The 12584-nt window shown below is 47.6% G+C and overlaps 1 pseudogene; it reads right to left on the bottom strand.

The window, feature by feature from the left end:
- Nucleotides 1-9605: 9605 nt before the first annotated feature.
- Nucleotides 9606-11839, bottom strand: LOC103301086 (probable cytosolic iron-sulfur protein assembly protein CIAO1; annotated as a pseudogene).
- Nucleotides 11840-12584: the final 745 nt, after the last annotated feature.

Genomic DNA, 12584 nt, shown 5'->3' with positions numbered 1-12584 from the left:
ACTTGAAGGGAACCAGATAATGGCATGCACGTTGTCCTTATCTGCCCAGAAAAATAGTTAACCTACAGGCCTGGCTTTTGCTTGGCAGGAGAGGAGGAGGAACTCCCTGATCTGCTCCCCTTCTCTTGCCTGCCTGCCTTCCAGCAGGTTCCGTCCTGTCATCATAAGGGAGAATTGTGTTAAGTTCCTGGCCCTGGACAAGAGCGTTTTCAGTGCCAGAGCTCCTTTGGACTTTGCAGGGAGGCCCAGAACAGGAAGCTGGGACCGCAGCTCTGTGGGCAGCTTATAAGTAAATCTTAGTGAAACCACAACTTTTTTTTTTTATATATTTTTTTTATTGATCTCAGAGAGGAAGGGAGAGAGAGAAATATCAATGATAAGAGAGAATCATTGATTGGCTGCCTCCTGCACGCCTCACACTGGGGATCAAGCCTGCAACCTGGGCATGTGCCCTGACCAGGAATCAAACCTTGACCCCCTGGTTCATAGGTCGATGCTCAACCACTGAACCACGCTGGCTGGGTGAAACCAGAACTCTTTAAAGCATTTGGAAAATCACACTCCTGGCCCTATTTCTCTCAAAAGCATGTTTCTTTCTGTTTCTCTTAAAAACACATCACCAAGGCAAGTCATTGTTTAATTTATAACTTAAACATTTCCTGTCGTAAGGTGCATTTTCAGGGACGCTCATTGCTAAGCAAATTTGGTGAGTCTCTGTTCTTCACTCATTGAAAATAAGACCAGGAGGATTAAAAATAGCGGCAGAGTTAGTGGATGCTACACGGATATGCTCCCAGGAACAAACTGGAATTACAACTAAAACACAGGAAAACTTCCTGAATAATTAACAGAAAACTCGCCGGAGAGAACCCTGATAACCGAGGACCGAAAGTGGAGACCACATAGAGATGGGTAGGAGGGGCAGAGGCTCAAAAGTGCTGGCCAGGTGCCCACAGAGAGCAACTGAAGTCCTGGAGAGATATCTCAGCTGTGAGAGGTTGCCACTGAGAACTCTGGGATCTAATCCCCAAGCTGGGCCCCCCTGCAGAGAGCACCAGAACTCAGAAGGGTACCCACTTAACATCTGGCTGTGAAAAGCAGTGGGGTTGCTGTCTGCCAGGGAAGGAGGGCTGGAAATTCAGGCACCCTCTTAAAGGACCAACGCACAAAATTCCCTGTGGAGCCACCCACCTTGTGCTCCGGGAGAGGGAGGGTGAAGTGGACTGGAGATGTGAGAGCAGAAGCCAGGACTGGAGACTTGGGGGAAAGAGCTCAGAAAGCAGACACCCCAAGTTTCATGGACTGAGTCATTCCCTCACACAGTGGAGGACATCTTTCCCACACAGACATTTGCCTTGCCTGGGAGGAAGTTAAGTCAACACACCCTATTGGAAAACACCTTGCCCTGAGGCTACTTCAAAGACTATAAATAACAATTAGCCTCCAGGCAGAAGTAACCCTCCCACCCTGTCAAAAAAAAAACTCTCACTACACTTGAGGACAATTGCCTGGAGCCATTCAAGTTGGAATCCTATTAGTCTGTAGGCAGAGGCAGTCTCTGGAGGCTTTGAGTCTTTGCCTGATCTAATTAGAAATATCGTTTGACACTGTCCTGCACTAGAGATTGAGAGTTGTAGAGGGTCTACCTAATACATAGGCACAAACCCAAACAGACAGCCAAAACGAGGAGACAAAGGAACAACCCTCAAATGAAAGAAAAAGAGACTTATCTAGAAGACGAGATGAATCAAGCAGAGATAAGAAATTTATCTGAAACAGAGTTCAGAGTAATGATGGTAAAGATGCTGAACAGCATGAAAAAAATATATAATAACTATGAAAAAAGAACAGTAGGAAATAAAGAATGACATAACACAAATAAAGAATACATTGGAAGGAATACACAGCAGATTAGGGGAAGCTGAGGATTGAATCAGTGAATCAGAAGACAGGGATTGAAAAAAATCAATCAGAGAACAAAACAAAAAAAATTATAAAACAGGAGGACAGCTTAAGGGAGCTGTGGGACCATGTGAAATGTAACAACATTAGAATAGCAGGTGTGCCAGAAGAGGCAGAAAGGGAGAAAGGGATAGAGAACTTGTCTGAAAAAATACTGGAAGAAAATAAGACCAGGCAGGTGAAGAGCAGGAGCTGATCCAGAGACTGAATAAATGTTTACGATTACTCACGTAGCCCATTCCTCCTTAAGTTGTGGGGAATAGAGGAAAAGTGTGGAAGGGTTTGGAATGATTTTTTAGTTCTGGCTCCAGAAAGAAATCTTTGAAATGAAGTTTCATTTATGTTAACATTGACATTAGGAGATAACCCTTATAGAAGGACCAAGCAAATTAGTCTTAGGAAGTAAATGGACCCATTATTGAACCTTATTCCAATACTCATTAGCTATATGACTTTGAACATGTTATTTCTTCTGTCTAACCTCAGTTTCCCCATATGAGGTTACATAGAGGTTACATGGAGATAAGGAGAAGATTAACCAATTGACACATGAAGGCAATCTAGACTTCTCCCTTGACTTTCGGCCTGATTTAATTTCTTTGGTCTAAGGGTGTGTGACTAATGGCTCTAAGACCAATACTGACAATATTAGGAGCATTTGCCATGTTCTACTGACTCTTACTTCGTCATCACAATAACCCTATGAGAAGAATACTAATATAATCCCCATATTAAAGGTGAAGAAACCAAGACTTAACATCCCCAAGTTTCTTCTCTGACAGAAAAGCTGGCTTTTCTCCTGCTGTGTCCCCCAAACCCTCTCCTGAGGGTCTGCCTCAGAATCTAACCCTGGATACCCTGTACCGAACCCCAGGGTCTCAACCTGCTCCCCTGTCTCCCAAAGGGGGCATTGTCCAGCCAATGGGGTGAGGAGGGGATGTGAAAGGGGCTGGGGCATCCCAATCTGTCTAGCTCCACTTTCCTTGCTACCCCGTGAGCATTTGTTAATTGAATGTATTGGGGTGATATTGGTTCATAACATTATAGAGCATTTTTTAAAATACATTTTTATTGATTGCAGAGAGGAAGGGAGAGGGAGAGAGAGATAGAAACATCAATGATGAGAATCATTGATCTGCTGCCTCCTGCACGCCCCCTACTGGGGAGTGAGCCTGAAACCCTTCATATGCCCTTGACCGGAATCGAACCCTTCAGTCCACAGGCCGACGATCTATCCACTGAGCCAAACCAGCTAGGGCTAGAGCACTTTTTAAATGTTCAGGGTTTCACTGTGACCTAAAGAGACAGGACAATAAAATTAACAAAATGGGGATGTAATGAACATCCTGGAGTCTTAGAAAACCTTTACAGATGTGGTTCCTGATTCTTTTCTCTTTCCATCACCTTTTATCTCCCCTGTACCCTCCTCCGCCGCCACCCCTGGCCCCCGAAATCACCACACTGTTGTCTGTGTCCATGAGTTCTTTCTCTTTATTTCTTCTTTTTTGCTCAATGATTATATATATATATATATTATTGATTTTTTACAGAGAGGAAGGGAGAGGGACAGAGAGTCAGAAACATCGATGAGAGAGAAACATCGATCAGCTGCCTCCTGCACACCCCCCACTGGGGATGTGCCCGCAACCAAGGCACATGCCCTTGACCGGAATCGAACCCGGGACCCTTGAGTCCACAGGCCGACGCTCTATCCACTGAGCCAAACCGGCTTCGGCTGCTCAATGATTCTTGACTCTCTCTGAGATGGTTTAAGAGAGTGTGCCTGGTACCTGTGGCTCTTCCTTCACCCTGCCATTCCTGCTAGTACATCAGTCATTTTCCTTCCCAGAGTTTACACAGATCAATGCTAGTCCATGTGGCTCATACAGAATAAAAGAAAAATAGCCTAGGGGATAAATAAATAGATAGTTATAGATGTACTGCATATGGATTTTTTTTTTAATTGCCATCTATTATCACCAAACAGATACTGAAAAGTAAATTTGTCCTATTATCTTGTGTTATAGGTGATTCCAATACCCTTTGCAGCTTTAGAATTGAGAGAATAGCTCAGGGCTGGGCCTCACCTTGATGCTGTAGGCCTGGCCTGTGATCATGGCCACTTACCCTCAAAAAATGCTTGTGAAGGACAATCAGTTGAGACTAAACATTCTTGTGAATTGGAAGCTAATTCCTTGATCCAGTTTCACATTACCCAGTAGCCTCCCTAGACCACGGATCGGTAACCCCTTCCGCCACAGAGAACATCTACACTAATAAAAGGGTAATATGCTAATTAGGATGACCATCTGGACATCCTTCTGGACAAAGCCACAGCGACTGCCTGAGGCTCAGGCAGGCCTCGGATGGTGGCTGCCGCTGCCTGGGACAGGCCTGAGGCTCAGACAGCCATGCCCGGCTGCAAAGGGTCCCGGATTGGAGCGGTGCAGGCTGGGCTGAGGGGACCCCTCCCCTTGCACAAATTTCGTGCACTGGGACTCTCGTCACTAAATAAAACAGTACAAATGGACAAAGATTAAAAACATCTTCACAGGTTTTGCTGGGTTTCTGTTACACTTCCTTGTTTTTCAGGTCAGCTGTATTTTTAAGAAGGGAAGGTGTGAGATTGGGCGGGGCGGGGGTGGGGGGTGAATCCTGGTGACAGGAGAGGTGAGAAAGGAAGTTATTTTTAGGAAGGCTTGGATAGAAAGGGAAAGTCTGCTATGCACAGGGGTGGGGGAGGGGCAAGCCAAGAGAAAGCTGGTTAGCTGGTAAAGGGTATAACTAGTTCTCTAGCCCCTCTCATTTCTTCTTACTCATTCACAATCCTAATAAAAGGAAGGCAGCTGCTGACTCCAGGGGGGTGGGAGTCTTGTTCATTTTAGCCGCCCTCCCCATTGGCGGAGAAAGAACACTCACCCAGCCTTCAGAAAATATTTATGAAGTATGTATAAAGTATGAATGAGGGACAGCCTGCCGGGCACAGTGGGGAGTCCGCAAACAGGAAAGCTGCTCTCTTCGGCCCGACATGCTTTTAGAGCTGGTCGTTTTAAGCTACAAGCCTTGGTTTGGGGGCTGTTTTGTCCTTATGTTTACTAAATGATTGACCCACAGAACTGAAACACTCACCCCCCAAAGCTACTTTCTCCTTCAAATGATGCACAGTGCATGCTCATCCCTTACCATACCACAGCGTACCCAACAGTGGTTTGTAGCTACAGTATGTGATCAATTCCCAGTTATCCAGAACACCATAGAAGGGTGTCATTGCATTAAGCCAATGGGGTCTTCTCCTAAGTGGTGGGTTACACCCATTTGTAATGAATCTTTAAGTATTTTGACTAAACCCATTCACTAGGTTGTTTTATTTCAGCTCCCCAAACATTCATTCCCCAGAGGTATCTGCTGTGTTTGTTTGTTTATTTCTAAATTCCTCACCGTCGTGGTTATGCCACAACAGCAAATAATCTATTGCTGCCCGATTCTCTAGAACTGCCTCCCTGACTGGCTCCTCTCTCTCTCTCTCTCTCTCTCTCTCTCTCTCTCTCTCTCTCTCTCTCTCTCTCTCCCCCTCCTCCAGGCCCCCACCCCTCACCCCAGGCCTTCACCACCCTATTGTCTATGTCCATGGGTTATGCATACATACTTTCAAGGTCTTTGATTGATTACCTCTCACCCTCTCCCACCCTCCCCCACCTTCCCTCTGAGATTCCGCTCTCAATTCACCAGTTTATTTTGTTTCTTAGATTCCACATATGAATGCGATCATGGGATACTTGTCTTTCTCTGACTGGCTTATTTCACTTAGCATGATATTCTCCAGGTCCCTCCAGGTTGTCTCAAAGGGTAAGAGATTCTTCTTTTTTTACTGCTGCATAGAATTCCATGGTATAAATGTACCACAGCTTTTTCATCCAGTCGTCTACTGATGGGCACTTGGGCTGTTTCCAGATCTTAGTTATTGTAAATTGTGCTGCTATGAACATAGGGGTACATACATTCTTTCTGATCGGTGCTTCAGATTTCTTAGGATATATTCCTAGAAGTGGGATCACTGGGTCAAATGGCAGTTCCATATTAATTTTTTGAGGAAACTCCATACTGTTTTCCATAATGGCTGCACCAGTCTGCATTCTCATCAGTAGGGGCCTGGGGTTCCCTTTTCTCCACATCAGAGGCATCTGTTCTTACATTTGTATTTTTACGGAAAGGGTTGCTTGATGCAGTGAGTCATTAGTTCAAGTTATAATACACATCCATCTATCATGATCTTCCTCATGTTTGTGAAATAAGATGCTGTGATTTTTTTTTTTAAAATTTTTTTATTGATTTCAGAGAGGAAGGGAGAGGGCTAGAGAGATAGAAACATCAATGATGAAAGAGAATCATTGATTGGCTGCCTCCTGCACATCCCACACTGGGGATTGAGCCCGCCACCTGGGCATATACCCTGACCAGGAATCGAACCCTTACCTCCTGGTTTATAGGTTGACGCTCAGCCACTGAGCCATGTCGGCCCGGCAAGATGCTGTGATGTAAGGATGCAGATTCCATGGCTTCCTCCCTCAGTGATCACACCCACAGCTGGAGCTCCCTAGCAGACGAGAGAAAACTAACTGCGTGCCCCGGACATCTGTAAAGTAGGGGACCCAAAGAGAGGCAAAGCTCCATGCTCTCTCCTGAAAGCTCTGGGGAGGGGGCCCTCACGCAGGGACCGGAGTTTTTCTCTGGCAAGCCAGCCCACCCCCCCCCCCCCACCCCCCGCCACCCCAGTTTCAAATGGCGGGCCAGCACGTTAACCCAACTTTCTAAGCCTGCCGCTGTGAATGTAGGGGGCACAGAGGGAGTCATCATGAAGGTAGCTTCTGTCCCCATCCTTTCTAGCCATCTACGGTCTAGCCATGTGTGCATCGGCACCCCAGACATTTTAAACTTTATCCCCTCCCCTCCACCTAAAGATCTGGAGGAAATGCATGTTGCTGTAGCTTATCCAGTATGTGTTAGGAAATGCTGAAGCCTCGACATTGACGGGTTTCTAAGTGATGCCTCTACGAACAAAAATAACCTCGCTTGCTTATTTGCATGTGTATACGCGCGTGTATCTGTGTGTCTTCGGCTGTAGAGAAGGGATAGACGCAATGTGAAAGGGAGGTGAATGGTTTTATACAAATGCCCATCAGGGTTTGCACGCTCTCCTTTCTTTGTTGCAACCACTGTCCCTGCTTGCCATGACTTGGTACCGTAGATTGAATTTCTGCTCTTGCTATGTTTAGAATCTATTTTTAATTTGGCCAACTGACTTACTAGGGAGCCACGTGAGTGTTGCTATTTTTAAAGACGTAATAGCTGTCCCCGTTTAAAGCCCTACAGAAGATCTTTGTATGTTCCAGGATGTAAGCTAATGATTTATAAATAAATAAATAAATAAATAAATAAATAAATAAATAAATAAATTGCCTACTGCGTGTCAGGCTGTGTGCTTTCAATATATTTTCTCATTTCAGACTAAAAAAAAAAAAAAAAATCCTGTGTTGCTAGAGACTTCTTTCCTTACCAGGAGCATTGTGACTCCATATCTAATTATGGAGCTGTGTACCAAGTGGGATGAGCGTGGGTATTAATCCTAGTCGGTCCTGAGTTCAAATCCTATCCCTGCCACTAGCGCTGTGAACTTGGGCATGTTACCTAACCCCTCTGAGCCTCAGCCTTTTCGTTTACACAGTGAGAACAACAACACTTCCTTGCAAGGTGTCGTGACGATGTGTTGGCTTGGTGTAGTGTATTCGGCTCGTCTACAGCGTGTGGCACAAAGCGGCAGCACAGAGCAGGTACTTAGCGTGATTTTTAAAATATATATATATATCTTATTGATTTTTTAGAGAGGAAGGGAGAGGGATAGAGAGTTAGAAACATCAGATCAGCTGCCTCCTGCACACTCCTTATAGGGGATGTGCCCACAACCAAGGTACATGCCCTTGACCAGAATCGAACCTGGGACTCCCGAGTCCACAGGCCAACGCTCGATCCACTGAGCCAAACCGGTTAGGGCGCAAGTATGTGCTCTTGACCGGGAATAGAACCTGGGACGCTTTGGTCCAGTGGTCGCCAACCTTTCGGACCTCACGGACCACCAGTGTCCGCAGTCTACAGGCTGATGCTCTAACCACTGAGCAACCGGCCAGGGCTCTATCAGACATCTTTTTTTTTTCTTTTTTCAAATTTCTTTATTGATTAAGGTATCACATATTTGTCCTCATCCCCCCATCCCCATCCCACACCCCTCCCCACACATGCCCCCACCCCCCTGTTGTCCTTAACCGCTGGTTAGGCGCATATGCTTGCACACAAGTCCTTTGGTTGATCTCTCCCCTTTATCCCCACCCTCCCCGACCCTCCCTCTGAGGCCCGACAGTCTGATCCATGCCTCCTTGTTTCTGGGTCTGTTCTTGTTCATCAGTCTATGTTGTTCATTATTTCCCCTAGATGACTGAGGTCATGTGCTATTAGAAATACACGTATAAGAACTGAAAATGAGACAAGCAATAATGGTTATGGTGACAGGCAAATGAATCGGTCTGTAGTGAGTTTCTTTCTGGGCCAACAGTTCTTTTGAGACCCAATTTCAATGTCCAACAGTTCCTTATGTGTATATGTCAGCACTGACATTTCAGTTCTGGATGGTGGACAAATGGTGGTAATGCAGGTCCGACTCTCTCTGGTTTGGTCCCGGGCAACCTGCAGTGATGCACAGCTGCTCCCTGCTAGTATGGGAAGGCCACGACAGCGTCTTCCATCTCTGGACTGCTTCTCTTCTGTCTTCATGGCTGGAGTAGTCCTGTCGATTCCTCTCTGTTGCTGGAATCCACATCTATCAGACATCTTTTTCCTACTTGCCCTCACCATGACAATTGAATATCATAGATACATTGTATATTGTGTACTACAGTCCCTTAGGGGACCACAAATCATTGTCTCTAAGATATTTCTGTCCTTCACCGAAGAGCCAATTTTCAGCCCCATTGAGAATGCATGGCCTATGGCCAATAATAATTCTCCCTTTTAGAGTTCACATCCTTCCCTATTTTTTTTTTTTTTTTTTTTTTTTTGCATTCCCCACAAAGGTTCCTAAGAGAAAGCAGAGATGTCTTATCTCAACTAGCCTACATTAGAAAATCTTCAATACTGAGTGAATGTCTTAAATGCAAGGACTTGGTCAGAAAGCAGGAAGGCAGGACCTATTTCAGAAGGACTCATCGTGGAGATGTTTTAAATTGTGAATGTTCTAATAATATAAATAGGACTTGGGACTCAGATGGATTATTTCTGTGAGGCTTACAATTTCAGAAAGGTCTGAGATACATGCCTCCGATAGATAAACATGGTGATGATAAGTAGTACATTCACCCCGCAAACTTTATTGTTTTAAAATATATTTTATTGAATTTTTACAGAGAGGAAGGGGGAGGGATAGAGAGCTAGAAACATCAATGAGAGAGAAACATCGATCAGCCGCCTCCTGCACACTCCCCCCCTGGGGATGTGCCCACAACCAAGGTACATGCCCTTGACTGGAATCAAACCTGGGACCCTTCAGTCCGAAGGCCGACGCTCTATCCACTGAGCCAAACCAGTCAGGGCGGTTCTCAACCTTCATCGCTGCAGGAGGCCAGAAGCCCGCGCTCCTTGGGGTTCCAGGCTACACAGTGGACACCCTGGGAGTGGGCCCGAGGCAAGTGCGCCGTCAGGGAGAAGGCGGGCTGCTGCGGATGGGAGCCGGGGTCCCCCTCAAACACTCGGATGGCAGCGTCCCCACAAGCTGTAGCCAGGGCCCCTGTCAGCGAACACCAAGCAATGTCATATAGATCAGCGGTTCTCAACCTTTCTTTTCTTTTCTTTTTTTTTTTTTTTTACAGAGAGGAAGGGAGAGGGATAGAGAGTTAGAAACATCAATGAGAGAGAAACATCCATCAGCTGCCTCCTGCACACCCACCCTGGGGATGTGCCCACAACCAAGGCACATGCCCTTGACCAGAATCGAACCTGGGACCCTTCAGTCCGCAGGCCGACGCTCTATCCACTGAGCCAAACCAGTCAGGGCGGTTCTCAACCTTTCTAATGCCGCGACCCTTTTATACAGTTCCTCATGTTGTGGTGACCCCCAACCATAAAATTATTTTCGTTGCTACTTCATAACGGTAATGTTGCTACTGTTATGGATCGTAATGTAAATATCTGTGTGTTCCGATGGTCTTAGGTGACCCTGTCGCGACCCACAGGTTGAGAGCCGCTGCCTTAGAGCCTAAGACCATCGGAAAACACAGATATTTACATTACGATCCATTAACAGTAGCAACATTACCGTTATGAAGTAGCAACGAAAATAATTTTATGGTTGGGGGTCACCACAACATGAGGAACTGTATTAAAGGGTCGCGGCATTAGGAAGGTTGAGAACCACTGTGTAGATCAGGGGTCCTCAAAACTTTTTAAACAGGGGGCCAGTTCACTGTCCCTCAGACCGTTGGAGGGCCGGACTATAGTTTAAAAAAAAACTATGAACAAATTCCTATGCACACTGCACATATCTTATTTGGAAGTAAAAAAACAAAACGGCAAAAACACCCGCATGCGGCCCGCGGGCCGTAGTTTGAGGACGCCTGGTGTAGACGGTCCTGGAGAGGAAGCCTGACAGAGTGCAGGTACATCTCCAGCGGGGGTCAGAGCCGCTGCATGCCACCCCTTGCTCATTGCCTGGTAGGTACTGGAGCCAGATGCGCACGGTACGGTCATCACTGCAAGACGCCAGACGCTGGCCACTGGGGTCAAAGGCCAAGCTCCACACGGTGGATTCATGACCCTCAAGGGTGGCACAGCATACCCAGTCATCCTCTTCCTCCCGGGACAGCTTCACCGTGTCTTCACAGCTGGCAGAGGCTAATAGCTCCTGGCTTGGGTGCCAGACCACATGCTTGACATCCTGCGTGCGGGGGCTGAGGACACTGACACATTCATACTCACCTTCTTCCCAGACCCACACACTCTCATCTCGGCTGCAGGCAGCAAGGAGGTCGCCAGATGGGGCCCAGGCCACGGACGTGACCTCATTTTCAGGGCCTTCCAGAGTGGTCACACACTCAAGTCATCCTGATTCTTCTTCCAAATACAAGTGGCAGCATCGAAACTGGCAGAGGCCAGGTAACTGCCGCAGGGAGACCAGGCCGCCTCCCGCACAGTGCGCTGTGGCCTTCAGAAAGGACAGATCTGCAGATGCAGTTGCCACCCTCGGTGCCCCAAATGCGGACTGGTCGGTCGCCCCCCCACACGGCCAGCAGGGCTCCCGTGGGGTTCCAGGCCAGGAACCAGCACCAGTGAGTCCTTCATGGCGACCCGACGATGTATGTGGAGGAGTTGGGCGTGTGCCCACGGCAGGCCCCACTGTGCAGATTCCGGGACCCCCACTCAGCCTCCCAGGACGGCCGGTCCGGCCACTTCTGCCCCCCGTGATTTTTTTATTGCTCTGAGTTTCTTCATGTCCTGGAAAGGAAAAGAAAAGAAAAGCTCAGCCCTGGCTGGTTTGGCTCAGTGGATAGAGCGTCGGCCTGCGGACTGAAGGGTCCCAGGTTCGATTCCGGTCAGGGGCACATGCCAGGGTTGCAGGCTTGATCCCCAGTAGGGGACATGCAGGAGGCAGCCAATCAGTGATTCTCTCTCATCATTGATGTTTCTGTCTCTCTTTCCCTCTCCCTTCCTCTCTGAAATCAATAAAGATATGCATTTAAAAAAAAAAAAAAAAAAAAGCTCAAAGCGCGTGGAAGAGGCGTGTTGGTTACAGGATCACCAGCTGCTCCTGGAACTCTGCGGCCTGGGCAGGTTCCATTGGAGGGGCGGGAAGGGACTGCAAAACCCCATGTGCCATTTGAACAACTGCCAGGCCTTCCGGTTGGGCCTTTTGCCCCTGGCAGTGCTCAGCCGTCCGCTGGAACCTCCTGAGTGAGTTCTGGTCATTGTTTAACAGAAGATTAGCGTTGGGCAGGTGTGTCTCTGCCTGCTTGCTCTCGACAAAGGTTCTGTAGGAGTAGCAACGCATGCACACCCCTAAAGGGAAACCCCTAGCTCTCTCGGCTACATCCAACTGGGTCTGGTTAAAACTGCCTGGTGAAGATGTCAGAATGCCTGTCACGTTCTCCGAGAGAACACCTGGATGCTTTCCAGATCAAAGGCCGGCGTTCTTCCGGGTGGTCTGGGGTTGTGCCTCGTGACTTTGACTTTTCCCTGAAGGTCAATCTATAATAATAAAAGGGTAATATGCTAATTAGACCGGAGGTCTTCCGGACCTCATTCCAGACGTCCTTCCTGATGAAGCCAGCTGGGTCCCGGGTGCCTGTGGGTGGCCTGGGGGAAGCCAGCCAGGGTCCAGTTTGCCTGCTGGCAGCTGGAGAAGGGAAGGCCGGGTCCTGGGTGCCGGAGGGAAGCTGGTGCTGGCAGCCGGGGGAAGGAAGGCCTAATCTTGCACGAATTTTCATGCATCGGGCCTCTAGTAGAGTTATAAGAGGGTTGGTACACCTCCTCCTGCTCAAGTGGCTCCTTAAGTAAGGTTTTCTCTGCTGGCTGCTGCTGGACTG

Source organism: Eptesicus fuscus, chromosome 24, assembly GCF_027574615.1.
Source record: "Eptesicus fuscus isolate TK198812 chromosome 24, DD_ASM_mEF_20220401, whole genome shotgun sequence".
Taxonomy (NCBI): domain Eukaryota; kingdom Metazoa; phylum Chordata; class Mammalia; order Chiroptera; family Vespertilionidae; genus Eptesicus; species Eptesicus fuscus.
The sequence above is the reverse complement of the archived record's forward strand: the minus strand, read 5'-3'. Positions and strand labels throughout refer to the sequence as shown.